This window comes from Lepidochelys kempii, chromosome 5 (genome assembly GCF_965140285.1).
Source record: "Lepidochelys kempii isolate rLepKem1 chromosome 5, rLepKem1.hap1, whole genome shotgun sequence".
NCBI classification, from domain to species: domain Eukaryota; kingdom Metazoa; phylum Chordata; order Testudines; family Cheloniidae; genus Lepidochelys; species Lepidochelys kempii.
In genome coordinates this window covers 38,695,856-38,709,881 of record NC_136384.1, presented here as the reverse complement: position 1 = coordinate 38,709,881, position 14,026 = coordinate 38,695,856, and positions in this window count along the sequence as shown.

Here is a 14,026-nt window from a genome sequence, read left to right as displayed (position 1 = left end):
GCTATGAGGAGGGGCACCACTACTTGACTGCCACTACTTCCTCCTCCTCCTCCACTAGCTCTTTTGTGAATGGCACCTTACTTTTTTTTAGGCGGGGAGAACTAGCCGAAACTGTTGTCTGAATGTGAGTCAAACTCCAAAATAATTTTGGCTAGACGGAAACTGCATTCTTCAGAGTAAACTATTTACCCCCCAAATTTTGCCCTGCTCCACTTCTAAGTTTACTCTACAAAGGTCAGTTTTCGAATTGTCCAGTCAGGACCCCAGTAATAGCTGCCAGTCTGCAGGCTCGTTTGCTGCTACCATTGCTTCATTAGTGCCACCTGAAAACGGCAGTTATGCCCTGAGCCCAACTTGCTTCCATGCCCCTTGTTTGTTCTTCTCAAATGGCTTTTCTTCTTTTGACCACCCACAAGGCGTCTTTGATGATTTCTCTTGCAGCTCCCTGCTGCTCCAAGACGCTCCAGACTGTTATGTTACAGATATCAGCACAGCGTGGGTGCATAGTGACATACATGATGACCAGCTGTGTGCCGCTCATTCTGTGAGAAGTGCCCTCTGTCTGTAAGAACACGCATCCGGAAGTGTCTTAATCCATTTAGCTTCTAGAGCCTATGGTGGGGGCGGGAGGAACAGCTGGGAGCATCACTAACAAAGAGTATAATTTTACTAAAATTGCTTAGATTTTTTTTGGTAGAAGGCTAAGTCTCTCGAGATGTACAGACATCTTTTCTGCTCCAGATCCTTCCCTATAACCAGAAACTATAGAGCTAAAATATTGTGTGGGTGAATTGGCTTGATAAACACATTGTGTGTTTTAAGTGTGAAGAGGAGACTTGCTAGCAGATCATCAGCCAATTTTCAAACCAGTAATGTACATAAAGTTGATGTGAGCTGCCTCAGAGTGAATATGTGATTAAAATTCTATCCTTATAGTGATTTGTATCAGAGAATGACAGAATGTGATTTTCTGTCTGAAAATCGAAGCATTTTTTGCTCCTTATATAAATCAGCTTTCTCCTTCTTGATTTTTACAAACACATCCCATGTCCCAACGTATCTATTTCAATCAACATATCTTAGCTGTTCCTCACTAAAATGCACGTGTAAAATTGAGGAAATTACTATAGAAGTTGCACGGACCAAAACTTTTAAACATATATTAGGGGCTTGGATTGCTCAGGAGACTGGCAATAGGATGTGCAGTCATTCACCACTACATCGCTTGTTTGCATCTATCCCAGGTCAACAGTTATGGAAAGTCATTACCATGATGTTTTCCAGGGCTGTGAGGCACCTCGCTACCACCTGCCCTTGGTGTGAGGAATCGTTGCCTATGCCTGCCAAGGGTCAGTTCCCCAACTCCACAGACAACACAAGCACTCCCCTCTAGGCCTATGCAGTCCCTGCTCTGTCTCTACTGGTTAGTGATAGGTTGTCAAGGTTCCTCCCCCACTCTGAACTCTAGGGTACAGATGTGGGGACCTGCATGAAAAACCTCCTAAGCTTATCTTTACCAGCTTAGGTCAAAACTTCCTCAAGGTACAAAATATTCCACCCGTTGTCCTTGGACTGGCCGCTACCACCACCAAACTAATACTGGTTACTGGGGAAGAGCTGTTTGGACGCGTCCTTCCCCCCAAAATACTTCCCAAAACCTTGCACCCCACTTTCTGGACAAGGTTTGGTAAAAAGCCTCACCAATTTGCCTAGGTGACTACAGACCCAGACCCTTGGATCTTAAGAACAATGAACAATCCTCCCAACACTTGCACTCCCCCTTTCCTGGGAAATGTTGGATAAAAAGCCTCACCAATTTGCCTAGGTGACCACAGACCCAAACCCTTGGATCTGAGAACAATGAAAAAGCATTCAGTTTCTTACAAGAAGACTTTTAATAAAAATAGAAGTAAATAGAAATAAAGAAATCCCCCCTGTAAAATCAGGATGGTAGATACCTTACAGGGTAATTAGATTCAAAAACATAGAGAACCCCTCTAGGCAAAACCTTAAGTTACAAAAAAGATACACAGACAGAAATAGTTATTCTATTCAGCACAGTTCTTTTCTCAGCCATTTAAAGAAATCATAATCTAACACATACCTAGCTAGATTACTTACTAAAAGTTCTAAGACTCCATTCCTGGTCTATCCCCAGCAAAAAACCAGCATATAGACAGACACACAGACCCTTTGTTTCTCTCCCTCCTCCCAGCTTTTGAAAGTATCTTGTCTCCTCATTGGTCATTTTGGTCAGGTGCCAGCGAGGTTACCTTTAGCTTCTTAACCCTTTACAGGTGAGAGGAGCTTTCCCCTGGCCAGGAGGGATTTCGAAGGGGTTTACCCTTCCCTTTATATTTATGACATAGGTACACTCCAACGTGCTAGCATCTTCCTGGAGTGTCCCATCCCTCCTCCCCTGAATGTTCACAGATTAACCGCTCCCAAAGGCACAATATACCCCAGTTTATCCGTTACATCTTAGATCACTGCTCTATTTAATACACAGAACTTATATATGTATATAATGAAAACAAATAAAAGTTTATTTAACAAAGGATAGAGATTCTAGTAATAGCAAGTAGAAGTATTGGAAACAGATGGTTACCTGTAAACTAAAATCATAACATGCATTTTAGAACCCTGACTTACTTAACTAGATCATAGAATCATAGGCTCATAGAATATCAGGGTTGGAAGGGACCTCAGGAGGTCATCTAGTCCAACCCCCTGCTCAAAGCAGGACCAATCCCCAATTTTTGCCCCGATCCCTAAATCGCCCCCTCAAGGATTGAACTCACAACCATGGGTTTAGCAGGCCAATGCTCAAACCACTGAGCTATGCCTCCCCCCCTCTACTTTTGTTTTATAGAGTAGTGCTTACTCAAAGTCCTTCCAGTGTTTTACAGCCTGTCTTGGTAGTGATCTTCCATTCATAAGACAAGTCATGCTGTCAGATCGCCTCCTTGATGAGAGATGCAGTGTTATTTCTTGCATTACCTGATATACTAAGATGAATCCTTTGATCTTTGTCGTAAACAGGACACCCCCCTCCCCCCACTGCTTGTTTTTATCTGTAGGCTTTCTTGTAAATTTTGAAGTCTTATGCCTGGTAGCTGGTTTGGTATGTATGCAAATAGGAATCCACTGTAAGATATAAAGTGCACAATACACACGTGACCAGACTGAGAACCATCAGCTACCTCCTGGTTCTGTGCCTTAACTCCTAAACCTTAAGAACATGATTTTCAATATAGATACATAACATTAAATATTATGTGTAATTACATTTTGTGGTGATTATGATGACCCATGGGCTACCTGCTCTTAGCAGAGACCTATATGCCACCCTTTAGTGCATTAATATGCAAATATCTGAGCCAGGAGATCCCTGTAAAACTATCAACCCCCTGTGCTCTCTTCCAGTTGGCCTCGAGGTCCCTGGGTCACAGTTGCCATCTGAAACCTGATTGGTAGTCTATGTGAAATGAATTAATGTTCTCAGTCCATCTAATGAACTGGTGTCCACACCACACAAGCCCACCATTGGAACTGGTAGCTCTGTTGACAATCTAATAAGGGACTAAGGACGGAGCATGGAAATTGATCTACTCTCTTCTTTCAAGAAATGTTTTAGCACATTTGGGGAAAAAAATGGGACAGGTGCAGGGCTAGTGTGGATGTATGGCAAAACTGCCGTGGACTTGTACCTAACTGCATAGCTAGTGTGATTATACTGCATCACTGGTGCTTGAACTGGTGGGATAGCACCAGTTTAATTGTCTAGTGTAGAAAAAAATCTTTCATGTGTGGTTCTTAGGGCTTGCCCATTATTCATTCTTTTATGATTCAGTCTCTCAGCTCTTCTATGTAATGGCCTCTCCAGCAAACCCAGAAGCAAGGGATTCAGGAACCAAACTTGAATGCTATGAGGCTACTTTCAGAAGAGCAAATATATTTTTGCAAGTCAGTCGTGTTAGGGAGATAACAAAGAAACCTAAGGAAGTGGATTTGGATAAGCACCAAGTCTGGATAAGCACAAAGCCAAACTATTTGTACCCCTTGAGTCTGCAAAATTGGTCAGGAAATCTCCCTAGTTCAGGCTTTCTAGTGAGTTACTATAGAACCTTGTTACAGTTGGCCTGAGAGGAAATAGCCTTTCTTGCCACAATTCAGCACTTCTGCTCCTGGCCAGGGAAAAACTGGAGCAGCACATAAAAATGAAAAATCAAAGGAAAAAATTTCAATTACATGTGAGTACTAGTTTAGAAAAGCTCTTATTTTTATCCATGCATGTTAGACTGTCCTTAAACATTTCCACAGGTTGGAGATAACCCTGCTTAGTTAATATTGGTATTGCACAATTTTTAACTGATTTGAAACATTTTCAGGAGGAATAATCAACCATTTAAAAACCACCTTTTTAAGCAACAAAAGAAAATACTCTTTGAAATTCACAAGTCAAAAATGTAATGCAGTAAAATGATTTCCTTGCACAATCTTAGTATGTATGTAAAAGTGTGTACAAGTTACATGAAGCTACAAACAACTTGTTTGTTTATATCTGACAAATCTATCCACATACAGCTTAGATATATTTTTTCCTTGCATCAATATCTGGGAGCTAGAATATAAAAAATAATTGGAATAGAAGATTTTAGAAAACCCAAGAAAAACTAAAGGAATACAAAGGGTATCCTTACTTCAGTCTTGCTGTGCAGACCCAGGTATCCCATAATTTATATTAGATTATCTCAGGTTAGATGATCTCAATAACAGGATTTCCAGAAGAACTGGTTGTTCTGGAAACTAAAAATGTAATTTTCTTCTTTGCATTCTTTCCTAATAGTATATTTGTGAATCTCTCTGTGAGCCTGATTTAAAGTTAATTAGAGGGTAGAGTGTCCTGAACTCAGGAGCTGCAAATAATGGTCTTTTACCAGTGGCATTGTTCAGGAAAATCCTCTAGCTTTTCGGTATGAGCTAAATGTGAATCTGTAGTCTGGTAATGCCATAGATACATGGTGTGACTATATCAAGGTTTTTGATTTTGCAACAGAAGTCAATATATGACAGCATTAAAAGCTAAATCCTTTGATCGGATCCATGAGGCAGATATCATCTGACTAGTAGAAATGAAGGATTATCTTGTCTACAGTGCAGAAAGGTTGATCTCCATCCTACCATTCCACCCCCCTAGATAGTTCCACATTATAGTTTTCCACTGGCTCTGTTTAGTGGATTAATCTTTTTCGTGGATTAATCACCCACTCCCCATCCTTTAGTGTCAGATGACTCTGTATATCTATTCCCTTCCTCCCCCAAAAAATCAAACTCTGATTCTGTTGACCTGACACTGTCAAGTGAAAATTATTCTTTTCTATTGTATATAGGTTTTTACTCATCACTGTAGTATCTGAGCACTTTCCAGTAGTGCATTAAGCTATGTGACTAACATCTGTCATGTATTGTTTGTTCTCTGACCCTCTCCTCAGAAGTGTGTGTGTCTATATTTTATTTTTAAAAAATTAGCTGTTGCTGATGTGTTTTATTAGAAAAGACAAAGTCAAAGAAATTTGCCTCAGACTCAGCGCAGTAAGTGGTGAGGTAGGTGATTATCCTTATTTTCTGGGGGAGTTTATTCTGCAGCATTGAACTGCCCCTAGAGAAATTTGTCTCCTGCACAGACAAGCTTTACTCTTATTGTTGAGAGTTCCATTGTGCAACAGGAGTGTAATTGTCAACCATTGTCTTCATCAGAAACTTCAGCTGATCTTTTAGATCTGGGCCCAAGATATGTGGAGCGCTTTGAAGATAAGGACTGACACCTTGAACTTGATTCAAAATTCTATGGGAAGCCAGTGTGGAGAGCAGAAGACAGAGCTGATATGTTCATGGTAACTTGTGTTGCTGGGGAGGAGGCATGTTGTGGTGTTCAGAACTAGTTGGAGTTTTCTTTGTGCTGATGGCTCCATGCCCAGATATTGCATTGCTGTAATCCAGCCGAGAGGTGATGAAGGCATGAATAACTGAGGCTAGCTCTTCATCCACCAGGATGGGACTGAGTCTCTTTAGCAAGCAGGGATGTTCAAGGATGATGCTATGTGAGAGCTCAGCATCCATGAGGAATCAGAAACTACTCCTTACTATGAATTCACTAATCGTGGATGTGAACGTTCAACCAAAGGAGACTGCACCACGGCTACAAGCTTTTCAAAATGCTTTCCTCTGCCCACCACATCACCTCTGTCTGTCTTGGTTTCAGTTTTAGCCAGCTATTCTTTAGCCAAGAGCTGATCTTCTCGAAGGCCTGGGCTATCTTGGTGGCAGTGGTGTGGTCATCTGTGATGAAGGACAGGTAGAGCTCATCTGTGATGAAGGACAGGTAGAGCTGTGAATCACCTACATATTGCTTACTCTTGAGCACATGTCATCTGATCAGTTCTCCTAATGGTTGCATGTACATGTTGAAAAGGACTGGAGAGAGACTTGATCCTTGTGGGACTCCACAAGTGTGAGGGGGTTAGTGGTGGAGGTGCAGTTTCTAATTTCTGGTCATTGGGTGTGTCCCTCCAGAAAAGGACTTATATAATTTCAGCACATTACCTGGGGCTCCTACAGCCAATCTCAAGCGAGACAGCAATATCTTATGGTCAATAGTGGTGAATGCTGCAGAGAGGTCCAGGAAAATGAAAATGGATGTTTGCCCTGTATCCATTGATGGAAGAAGAGCCATCATTGCTTCTAAAGGTGGTTTTGGTTCTGTGTCCTGGCCTGAATCCAGATTGTGCCAGGTCCAGAATGTTAGCTTTAGTTAGATGAGCTTGTAGCTGGGCTTTTGCTAGCTTCTCTGTGAGCTTGCTTAGATATGAAAGGTTGGACATTGGTCAGTAGCTGGCTAAAATCAGAATATTCAGGGTGGGTTTCTTCACTGTGTTGGTTGGACTATTGCCTGTTTTGAAGGAGGGAGGGAAAATTCCTTTTGTGAGTGAGGCATTGGCTATTTCTCTCAGAACTGGCTCCAGTTGTTCATGACTAGGGTGACCAGATAGCAAGTGTGAAAAATCAGGACACTCTCTTTTTTGCGGGGGTGGGGGAGGGCATAGTTGCATATATAAGACTCAGCCCCTAATATCAGGACAGTCCTGATAATAACAGGATGTCTGGTTGCTCTATTCATGACTGTCTTTCACAAGTCAGGAAAGGCATGGGTCGGATGCACAAGTCTTGAGTCAAGGCTCCTTTATAGTGTCCAGTGAATGTACTGAACTGTGGGATTGCAGGTGGGCTCTGGGGAGGTGAGCGGAAGTGGATCCATGTTCTTTGAGAATCTTTCCTGAATGCGTGAGATCATTTCAGAAAAGCAGGATGATAGTTCTTTGCAGCACTTGGCGCTTGGCTTTGCAGGTTGTAGGCATTCATAGTTCTTGAAGCATCATGGATAACTTCTTGGGGTGAGATTTGGCAGCCTCAACAGAGCTGACAGGAAATTCTCTTGATTTGTAATACAGCCTCAGCAGAAGCTTTGAGGAATTAATTATGTTTCAACCTGCCTATATCAGCCTTTGTTTTCCACCATTGGCACTCAAGTTTCTGCCCCTCTCTCTTATCTGTCGTGGGATGTCGGGAAAACCAAGAAGAGTTGTGGGAGTAATAGAGAGGAAGGGACTGTTTGGGGGTCAGTGATGGAGGCCAATGTAGAACAGTAATGATTCACCTCATCCTGTGGACTGGGGTGCTGTTGTCCTTCAGCAGTTTTGCAATCTGTTGGATTACATGAGTCTTTGTGGTTTGAATCACAATTTTTGGTTAGTCTTGTTGACTGAGCATGAGAAGATCTCTGACAACTGGCCTAATGGAAGCACAACATCTATTCCAGGTGTGGAATCACTTAGGGAGCTATGGATGTCCTTCATATGTATCAAAGCATATATTCACTAATGTTCAGGTCCCTAGAGGTTAAGAGAGTGGGAGGAGTTTTGAGATGGTCCAAAATTCTTCACCTCCCAATGCTTTAACGTTATCCCCTCCCCCTCTCTCTATCAAGGAAATTTAATAGGTTTTTTTTTACTTTTCTCTTTTTACATTTCTTACCCAGTCTTATTTCTTCATCTTTGCTCTTTTCTTCCATTCTCCCTGCTGCTGTTTCTATCCACCGGTCATTATGTTCCTACTCTTTCCTTGCTCCAACTCCTGCCTTCCACAAGTAACTCTTGCAGACCAACTGGATTGCCCTAGCTGCGTGCCTTTTTAAAGGTAGCTGGGGATGCACGATACTTTTCACCATAATACATTTTTTCAGGGTCGATGCATTTTGTCATATGCCTGACTGTGGGCATGAGGTGGTTTTTTTGTTTTGTTTTGTTTTGCATGTCTTGGGTTCTGTCCCCTGCTGAGCCCACCATTCGTTAGAGCTGCTCCTCTCCCTCCAATCCTGGAGATTCAGAGAAAACTTTCTGCTGCCCCATGTGTCAATAAGTTCCCCTCTGTACCTCTTGCTCCCCCATCTTACCTGCACAACTTGACTAGAGCAAGGGAAAAAAAAGCCAGAAAAACCTTTTAAATGGAGTTGGGGATTGTGAATGTTGAAGGACTATATCGGGATTCCTTAATGGTTAACCGACAAACATCCAAATGTTTGGGAACTGTGAGTTTTATACAAGGTGATGTTTAGGGTTGTTGGCTGGACTCCATTGAAACCTCTTTCAACTTTAATTTTCCTTTAAGCTAATCGTAAGCAAAAGTCTTTGTTAATGTCAATAACATTTTATAGAATCGTATGAACATAGGGCTGAAAGGGACCTGGAGCAGACATGAAGTCCAGTGTCTTGTGCTGAGGCAGGACCAGGTAAACCTAGACCATTCCTGACAGGTGTCTGGCAACCTGTTCTTCAAACCCTCCAATGAAAGCCTATTCCAGAGCTTAACTACCCTTATATTTAGTTAGAAAGTTTTTTCTAATGTCTAACCTAAATCTCCATTGCTGCAGATTACGTCCATTACTACTTGTCCTACCTTCAGTGGACATAGAGAACAACTGATCACTCTCCTCTTTATAACAGCCCTTAGCATATTTGAAGACTGTTATAAAATCAACCCCTACAGTCTTATTTTCTCAAGACTGAACGTGAGTGCCCATTTTTTTAACCTCTCCTCATAGGTCAGGTTTTTTAAACTTTTTATCATTTTTGTTGCTCTCCTCTGGACTCTCCAATTTGCCAATATCTTTTCTAAACCATCGTGCCCAGAATTGGACACAGCCAGCTGATGCCTCACAGGTGATGAGTAGTGGGACAGTCAACTCCAGTGTCTTACATATGACACTCCTGGTCATGCACCCCAAAACACTAGCCTTTCTCACAACTGCATTGTTGACTTATTCAATTTGTGATCCACTCTAACTCCAAGATCCTTTTCAGCAGTATTAACACCTAGCCAGTTATTCCCCATTTTGTAGGTGTGCATCTGATTTTTCCTTCCCCAGTGTAATACTTTGCACTTTATTGGATTTCATTTTGTTGATTTCAGACCATTTCTCCAATTTAAGGTCATTTTGAAATCTAATTCTGGTCTCCAAAGGGCTTGCAACCCCACCCTGGTGTCTTCTGCAAATTTTGTAAGCATACTGTTCATGCCATAATCCAAGTAATTTAATGAAAATATTGAGTTGTACTAGACACAGGATGGACTCTAGAGGAACCCCACTAGATACACCCTCCCAGTTTGACAGAAAACCCTTGATAACTACTCTTTGAGCATGGTTTCTCAATCAGTTGTGACCCCATTTTATAGTAATTTCATATAGACCACATTTCCCTAGTTTGCTTTTGAAAATGTCATGTGGCGCTGTGTCAAAAGCCTTACTAAAATCAAAATATATCATGTCTACTGTAGTATATCAGGGTTGGAAGGGACCTCAGGAGGTCATCTAGTCCAACCCCCTGCTCAAAGCAGGACTAATCCCCACCTAAATCATCCCAGCCAGGGCTTTGTCAAGCCTGACCTTAAAAACTTCTAAGGAAGGAGATTCCACCACCTCCCTAGGTAACGCATTCCAGTGCTTCACCACCCTCCTAGTGAAAAAGTTTTTCCTAATATCCAACCTAAACCTCCCCCACTGCAATTTGAGACCATTACTTCTCATTCTGTCATCGGCTACCACTGAGAACAGTCGAGAACCATCCTCTTCGGAACCCCCTTTCAGGTAGTTGAAAGCACCTATCAAATGCCCCCTCATTCTTCTCTTCCGCAGACTAAAGAATCCCAGTTCCCTCAGCCTCTCCTCATAAGTCATGTGTTCCAGTCCCCTAATCATTTTTGTTGCCCTCTGCTGGATGCTGTCCAATGTTTCCACATCCTTCTTGTAGTGTGGGGCCCAAAACTGGACACACTACTCCAGATGAGGCCTCACCAGTGTCGAATAGAGGGGAACGATCATGTGCCTCGATCTGCTGGCAATGCTCCTACTTATACAGCCCAAAATGCCATTGGCCTTCTTGGCAACAAGGGCACACTGTTGACTCATATCCAGCTCCTCGTCCACTGTAACCCCTAGGTCCTTTTCTGCTGCCTAGCCATTTGGTCCCTAGTCTGTAGCGGTGCATGGGATTCTTCCGTCCTAAGTGCAGGATTCTGCACTTGTCCTTGTTGAACCTCATCAGATTTCTTTTGGCCCAATCCTCTAATTTGTCTAGGTCCCTCTGTATCCTATCCCTACCCTCCAGTGTATCTACTCCTCCCAGTGTCATCTGCAAACTTGCTGAGGGTGCAATCCACGCCATCCTCCAGATCATTAATGAAGATATTGAACAAAACTGGCTCCAGGACCGACCCTTGGGGAACTCCGCTTGATACCGGCTGCCAACTAGACATGGAGCCATTACTCACTACCCGTTGAGCCTGACAATCTAGCCAGCTTTCTATCTACCTTATAGTCCATTCATCCAGCTCATACTTCTTTAACTTGCTGGCAAGAATACTGTGGGAGACTGTATCAAAAGCTTTGCTAAAGTCAAGGAATAACACGTCCAGTCACAGAAGATAGTTATATTAGTCAGACATGACTTGCCCTTGGTGAATCCATGCTGACTGTTCCTGATCATTTTCCTCTCTTCTAAGTGCTTCAGAATTGATTCTTTGAGGACCTGCCTCATGATTTTTCCAGGAACTGAGGTGAGGCTGACTGGCCTGTAGTTCCCCGGATCCTCCTCCTTTCCTTTTTTAAAGATGGGTACTACATTAGCCTTTTTCCAGTCATCCGGGACCTCCCCTGATCGCCATGAGTTTTCAAAGATAATGGCCAATGGCTCTGCAATCACATCCATCAACTCCTTTAGCACTCTCAGATGCAGCGCATCTGACCCCATGGACTTGTGCTCGTCCAGCTTTTCTAAAGAGTCCCTAAATTCTCCACAGAGAATGCTCTCTATCCATTACAACCCTGTTCTCCCGTAGGTGCCTAAACATTGTTTTGTTTTGTTTTTTGTTTTTAAATGATCTAGTATCTTTCCAGGTATTGAAGTTAGGCTGACTGGTCTATTATTTCTAGGATCCTCTTTTGTTTCCCCCTTTTAAAGATAGGTACTATATTTGTCCTTCAGTCCTCTGGGACCTCACCCATTTCTGTCAGTAGAATTAGACTTCTTACTATCTGCTGATTTTCTTTTTAATGGCAGAGTTTACTGTTTGAATAAAGGAGGAAATAGAGATGTTCAGACTCAGGACATGTTACATTACATTACAGTACAATTGCACCTTGCAAGTAATTGTTTTTTCCTACGTTTTAAACATAGTTGCTATTTTGCCCTTGAAGTAATGTTAAATGTGCATTTCAGAATTCATCTAAAAACTCAGTGGTGCATACACTAATTCCCTGGTTTAGAACTGGTCACTTCTGCTGCACATATTAAAATACTTCAGGTATGCAATTTTCATCTCCGTACATGCTCATAGCCACATCATGCCCTAGAGATATATATGCTGCGCTCCTTGACATCAACTTAAATCTTTCATGTACTAATGGAAGCCACAATATGGCCATGTTAAATGGCCACTGTGAAAGTGTAGCTCTCTATTCCATCACGTTTTACAAAGCAAATATAGACTCTAATAATAATAAAAAAAACATGCTAGGCTTGCCTTGACTGGACTGCAGTATAAAAAAGCAAGCTATAATTGTATACCTGGCAATAGGATTCATGGCATTATGGCAGGGGACTAATACCATAACATTTGCAGAATCTAATTATTAGCTTTTGAGCAAATGGCAGATGGTGAATAAATTAGTCAATGGATTTTTTTTTAACTCATTCTTTCTGGTTTGCAGATTCCTTCCCTTTACACACTTAATTGTGCCACCCAAAATGCGTATTATTTCTACCTAGTTTTCTTCAGATTTTGATTATACTTTTTTTTGTTTCTTACCTTTTCATTGTTTATTTATTTCATTATTCCTTAGTAACTGTATCTAGCACACATCTGGTGTCCATAGTGGGTTGGTTTTTTTTTGTTCATCTTTTTTTTGTCCTCTCTAAGAAAGTAGGTATTGGGCTATTCTGACATACTGCATTCTGGTCCTGATTCTGTTTAGATCAGGAGATACATATGTATTCCATCATTTTATGTTCCCTATATAATATAATTTTTTTCAAAATCAACTTGATAACATACAAAATCATTTTCAAAATCTGTAGTGACTTATAAAACTTAGCAAGTATTCGTATTTCTTGTTTTTTATCTTTCTCTGTTACATGAAATAGTTATTCCTTTAGATTACTTGCACAGCATTGTAAAATTTCAACAGGGAAAAAATTAGATGTGCATCAGTGTGTGGACACACAATATTATACTTGTGTTATTCAACAGTCAGAAAGCATTGCATATTCTGTCCCCCCCCGTGACAATTACATGCCAGTCGATGTCCACATATACAAGTATCCATTACTCCAAATGAAAAGCATCTTGAAAACACTAGTTAGCCTTAGTGCCCCAGCTGCTGCCACTGAACCTGCTTATGTTCTTCTGTATATCCCGACGACTAACGACAAGAGGTGAAAAGGTGGTGCTTTAAAAAACAAACAAAAAACAACACATTTAAGAGTCGTCCTTTTTAAGAATACTCTTTTCATCATATTATTCTGGTTCGCTAACCCTGAAAGTTATATTCCCATGCCCAATAGCTCAGTGATGTGAAAGCCTAGGGCTAAAAAGGAGTGTTTGTTCCTGAGCTTATTGCACTATAGGACACAGTGGCGGATTCCTCTGGCAATATTGTTCCAGCTGTATGTATTAGTGCATTTTTTTGACAACCGGTTTAGAGACCGATAGGAGAGACCTACTGGCTGGAGCAGAGGTAGAAGCTGGACATAGGGCTGGAAGTAGGCTGAGGGTAGTGCTGGAATTGAGATCCGGGGATAGGATAGGACTGAGATCAGAGTCCATGGACAAGCCCAAAGCAGTACCATAGACAGAGTCCAGGTGCAGGCCAGAGGTTGAAGCAGGGTGGTCAGAGTTTGTGAACAAGCCAAATCAGTACCACGGCCGGAGTACCGATACAGGCCAAAGGTTGAAGCCTGGGTGGTCAGGAGGCAGAGGCAGAGCTGGAGCATGTAACAGGACTGGAGTGAGGTCAAAGTATGGCAACAAGACAAACAGGGCTTTGGCAAGACTGGGGCAGGAACAGGAAGAGAAGCAGACTGGGAGTCGAGAGAGTCTGATACGCTGTAGTCTGAGAGAGTCTGGAAATATTGCAGTATGCCAAGAAGGTTTGAGTCAAAATTGCAGAGTTGGTGCAAAATGTTGCCTAAAGATACAGATAGGCCCCTTGGCATATAGAAAATCCCACTAACTATCAGTCTGTATCTGTAAAAAATTTGGGTCTTGGAACCTAAGTTCCACTAGCTTTCAGTAATGTGAGGTAAACCCTCACCAAACCAGGGCTGCTTACTCAGCTACACCTCCCACACCCCTGTGACCCTCACTCCCGTCCCTCTTTCTTCCTTTGTTGTCCTCTGGGATTACTTGAGAT